The following is a 6,000-nucleotide window of genomic DNA, read 5'->3' on the forward strand; positions in this document are numbered from 1 at the left end:
ACTGTAAGAAGGCTGCTTTAAGCCAGGATAATCCAAGATTGGTCCATGTGTGAATGGCAGTTTGGGGAAACTGGACCACTTGATTGTAGTCCTTGAGGGATGAGTATTGGTCATCTAGAAACTGCAGCTTTCTAGTTTTAAACAGTGTTCTGTGACAAGACAGATACAGTAAGGAATTGTAACCTCTGACACAGTCATTTATGCTGCTGAAAGACCTTGGGGCAGAAGAAAAATCCAAAGGCCTTTCCAAGATTTGGGGGCACAAATGATAAAGCTAGGATTATGCATGGCAACCTAGAAGATGCAGCCCACAGGAAAGACAATGCTAAGACCATATGACCTTGAGTGTCTGCTTCGTTGCCAACAGGAACTAGATATGCCAAAAAGTGCTGTGTTTCAGGCATCTTCCCAAGGAGATCCTTTTCCTTAACAGAATATATACACCCTGATCTTCATGCTGAGCTGGCTTTTGCCTCCAGGCTGCCTGTATGATAAAACAAATGCTCTGTCTCTCTATGCCCAAAGGTGTTCCCACCCTCTTTGCCACCGTCTCCCGCTGTCCTGTTCTCACCCCTTTGCTCTTGTGTACCAATGGTCATGGGTGTTGGTGACAGCACTGATCTGGCCTGGTTAGGAAGACACAACAGGTTACCCTATAAAACCAGAGGCTCTTAAAAAGATTGCTGTGGGTTTGCTCCTCAGTCATTATGGGGCAAATCCACAGCAGCAGCACCCAGTGCTAAAATGAGAAGGGATGTAGGATGCTGCTCCGGCTAACTGCTCACTGCATGCCTTCAGATCTGGATTTTCAAATCCTACAAAAGCTACTGTGACATGTCTTAAAAGTCAGCCAAACACCTTTACAGGTCATCATTTCACCTCAAAAATGGATTTCCCTTTACTTAGATTTCTTTTGCCTGATCAAAATTTTCATCCTTGGCCACAGAATTTTTTGAACATGAAAATTAGTCACACTTCAGAGTGATACTTTACAAAGTTGTTTTCTTTTTAATGGAGGGAAAGGAAAAGCAAAGCAGATATGAGTCTAAAGGTATTAGACTCACAAAGCCAATTTCTACCCTGCCTGGCCACAGCCACAGAACCTAAAGTATTATGACATTCTTGAGGATATATGTTTATGTAAATGTTACCTTTTTATTCCAGCTGATAAGGTCCTGGTCATTCCTAGCATAGGAGCTTTCACAAATATTACTGGCCCTTCTGTGTCCCTCAGCTCACAGGAAATTGTGTAGCTTGTTGCTACACAATTCCTAGGGAGATGCCTGGGTCACTTTACACTGGACAAATATGGCTTTGAGTAGTTAAAAATTTAAATACATACTGGCCTCTTGTGGACTGTGCTGTTACATCCTTTACACTGGCTTGCTCATTCTTGGAATCACAAGATGATAAACCTTCAAGTATGATGCTAAAAGGAATAAACCTTCTGTAGGTCAAAAACCCCCTTTCTATTTAAAAATAAACATAACCTCCCCAATCTCAGGTTTTCTCATAATTGATTTTGACACCATTTCAAAACTTTGATCAAAGGCAGACTATGAAATAATTTCCTAGGTTTTTTTCATGCTAAAATCAAAATATGTGGGTCCAGTTTTCAAACAGTTAAACATTCAAAAACTCCTGCTTTGATGTTTAAGTTGTTCACCAGTGCTGTTTTCACACCTCCAAGCTTTGGCTTTGTTTATTTTAAAATGATATATGCAGCATTTTCTCTCATTTTCAAGTCCAGCCAGTTAATTCAGATACTCAAGCAGGGAGTTGGTGCTTTAGAAGATCAGTTCATAACTTCAGATTGAAGGCCATTCTTTAATCAGCTCTCTTCTATTCCTTAATAAGTCTAAGATTCCGCCACACTTCTTCATATGGACGACTTCATTCCCAATGGGAAGGGTACTTCTCAAGGAGGGAATGAATTCCAGATTTCAGCTTGTATATTTAGCTTTTTAAAAGTTTTTTTTTTTTTAACTTTACATTAACTTAAAAAGTTAAAGTTATTTTTTAATGTGTTAACCACAGCGTTGCTGACATAGCACAGGAGGTTGAGGTGGATAAGACCAATCCATTCTGCAGGACACGAACTACCTGTCTTGCTTGCAACAAAGGCTTAACAAGATATAGTGACAATAAACTGCTTAAGTGACCACACTTGATTTCTGTGCGGAACAAAATGTTGTTATCTACTCCATATAAATGTCAAATTCAGTTGAAAAGGGAATCTAGTGCAGGAGGCACTTGGGTTATGCTCTGCAAAACACAGGAACTGAGAAAACCAAAGAACATAAAAATCTGGCCAGCTTCCACAGGCTGATGGGAATAATTCTATGGGTAAACTCTGGCAATGGACACCCCAGCCTCCCATCCCCCTTCAGGAACAGACCACCTTTTCCTGATGATTTTTAGGTGAGTTCTACTAGTCTAGGAAAGAAAGAGGAAGGTGAAAAGTTTAACAAACAACAAGAAAAAACACTGCAGAGGCTGAAACATTGTCAGCTTTTCCAGTGAGCAAAAAATACCACATACAGACAGCCAAAATAAACATATGCTGTTTCACAGGCTAAAGAAGGAATCCAGCAAGACAGACACTCTGTGCTCCCTTGTCTGGAAGCTCATGCTCTATTAACACAGATCAAATCAGAAGTGTGTGGAAATGGGACTGATCACGCCATGAAGTGCATAAGGTGTTATTTATTGCTTGTCTAATAAAGAAACCAACCTTCACTTATATCTTCAGTATTCTACTTCAGGAACAAGAGCCCAACCTAACTACAGAGAAACCCGCTTTCTGGACTCAAAGTTGTGTCTTCCCCAACAAAAACCAAAACACTGCCAACACAATCCAATTCCTCCCACCTATCCAAACTGACACCCTGACCTTTGTGTTGCCTGAGAGTTTGCTTTCTGTACTCCTCACAACATCCTAAATACCAAGACAACAATGGATGTAGTAAAACCAATCACACATGGCTTTCCTTCTTTTGAGATAGAACGGGCCAAAGCTAATTTCCAAGAGGAGGTTTCCATTGTGCATTATCAGTTTTGACCTAATTCCTGACAGGTTTCCTTGTGTCCATTTTAGAGGCAAACAAGCTAAAACATGCAAAGGAGATCTATGCTGGATTTTTCCCCTCTGATCCATGGAAATATTGCCTTTGCCTTTTCAGAGGAAAGTTGCACCTGGTACTGGGACTAGGGGTGTTAAAGTCAGACTAATAAAAAGCTTTAACTCAGGCAAGCAGAACTGTTTCTCAATGGAGAAACCCCATTAGTAAGATGCACAAAACTGCAGATCTCTGCCCCCAAAGTTCTGGGATGAAAATGTATACAGAAAAGGTTGAGCCCTCTGAAGGGTGTCTAGGAAGACAGGCTCTGTCCAAGGAAAGAGGTGATTTCTGGAAAACACTGACTAGCAACATATTAACTTAAAAGTAGTGCAATACAGTGACTTACTTAATTCTATTTTAGGCATAAGCAGCAACAGGCAGATAAGAGATAAAGGACTAAGAGGGAATACAGGTTGAGTAGCACAGCCCAGCAGAGAGAAAGGGCCAGGGATTGCAGTGCCCAAGTCCTTTGCCAGACTGTTTAAGCTTTATGTTCTCAAACGCTCAGAGCCATATTGCCAGCTCTGGTGCCAACATGGCTTTTAATTCTCAGTAACTAATTCAGTCTCTCTCTTCATTCAGCTTTGCTATCATCTGAGTAAACATGATACTGCTGCCCTGCTGGGTATGACATGGCCCAAAAGCTTGGGCAGGGCTAATCATAACGCCTTGTGTGACTTTCACACCACGCCACAAGAATGCAGCATCTGTTCTATTCAGGTGCTGGAGCCTGATCTCTCTCAGTGCTCAAAGGAGAGTGGATTCGTCTCTTTCCTTGCATGTAATCAAAGAAATTAACTTATTTGTGAATATGTGAAATTCACATTGAGACACAAGAAATCAACGCTTGTGTTGCCCAGAGCATGCAGATCTTTGACTGCCTGTGCCTTATGCACAAAGCTGCAAATGCTGCTTTCATTCACATATTTCTTCTGTGCTTTTAAATAAAGATTTTTTTTAAACTTGCATGAAAAAAAGCTTCCTTGAGCTGCCCTACTTTATCCTAAGGTGACAGTCACTCTTGCAGACACCAGGAAATACTCATCTACAGACTTGGCATAAGAAACAAGGTTATCTCCAGGGACTTCAGAAAAAGTGCTTTGTTTTTTCTCCATAGCAAATCTATAAAGCACGACCATCTATGTGCAAGCTGCATGATCCCTCCTCCTGAAGAGACAGCAGGGAAGTGACAGGAACCAAGGTCCTGTTTTGTCCTGTCTTCATGCTCATGTTCATTTTGCAACTGCAAATTCACATGTTAAGATTTTTCCATTGTCGACTAATTATAGAGGAAAAGTCCAGAATAAATTGATACTTTTGAAAGTCTTGGAAGAAATGCAGTTCTCTTCCCTACATGACTACAAGGTAGTTGACATTTAATAATAATTTGACCAAGACATCTTTATCTTGTTCCTTCAGACAGCGAGTTGCACTTTATCTGGGGACAGCCCTTACACTCAAGTGCAATCTTACTTTTTGTTTTTACATAACTTTGGTATCTGCTGATCTCAGACTACCTGCATGAGGACAGAATGTGCCATTATTCTGTTACCATGACAGAAACAGGATAAAACTGCTAAAGTGTGGTGACCAAATTGACCAAATGACCAGCAAACAACCAAGGCACTGAGCTAGGCTCTGTGCTGTTCAAAGTGTGAAAAGGCTTATCAAACAGAAGACATCATAGCTGGTTCTAAATAAAATCATCTCATGTCTGTTATATGCTTACCCACCTGGAGAGAGGAATTCAGTCATCTGGGAAACAACTGGGTTGTAGGTACTAACACTGTGGTCTCTGGTACAAAGAGTCCCAGGCACTGAGCAGGAGAGAGTGGATGAAGTATGCTTGGAATTTTCATTTAATAGAGAAAGAGCAAAAAGACAAGTCTAGCCAGAGATTTAGCTTAGTTCCTATTGTCAGCTCAGTTTCAAATGCTGATTACAGAAGTAGCAGCCCCACTCATCTCAAGTGCTTGCACACAGCCAGAGCTCCTTTCTGCTAATCTTAAGCACTTCTTAAGACTACCTCTGCTGCCAGAGAGATCAGAACAGCTGATAAAAGGTCCTTCAGATCTCAAATTCTATTAAAAAAGAAGGAAAAAAGAGACAGAAATATGTTAATTATAATAAGCCTGAGAGTAAATAGGAGGATTAGCTCCAAATCTGTTAGACAAAATAACACTTTAAGAGGCATTTGAATATTTTGATCCTGACCAAGTGGTATTGCTCTTGACTGGTAGGAGGTGGCAGCAGTGCAGCCCTCATCACCAGAGCATGCAGTGAGACTGACGTGTCTCATCACTCATCAATTGTGCAGTGAATTGATGCCAAACAACCTGATTTTATCGACAACCCCACTCTCAGGACATTTCACACATGCAGAATGGGAGTGGACAGCAGACAGATTTCATTCATTGGTGTAAATCATTCACTTCTACTCAAGTCAGTGAAGCACTGCCAACTAACTGCTGAGGATCTGTGCAAGGACCTCAAGGTCAGTATCTTAGAGCCTTTTATACCTTATTTGCCATAAATTTATTCTCCTCTAGAAAATCTCCTTGTACAGGAAGCAATTTATACGTTGAACTTACCTCCTCTATGCACACTGCCCTCCAACCAACAAGCGTTCTTTAGCAGATGCATGGGAAGCTGATGACAGAGCAAGCAGTTTTATTCACTGAGTCAGTTTTGACACAGAAGGGCACTGAAAAGCTGAAAAATATTTATGGGAGTTCCACTTTCAATGTTATTCAGAATATCAGTACTTATTTGGTTATTTTTAAGGAGTGCTTAGGTGGAACAATGTTACCAATTTGAAAAAGTTGGTAGCATAAGGGAGAATATAGCTATCAAGATTTACATAAAACTAACAGTCATA

The sequence above is a fragment of the Prinia subflava genome, chromosome 5, assembly GCF_021018805.1.
Source record: "Prinia subflava isolate CZ2003 ecotype Zambia chromosome 5, Cam_Psub_1.2, whole genome shotgun sequence".
Classification (NCBI taxonomy): Eukaryota; Metazoa; Chordata; class Aves; order Passeriformes; family Cisticolidae; genus Prinia; species Prinia subflava.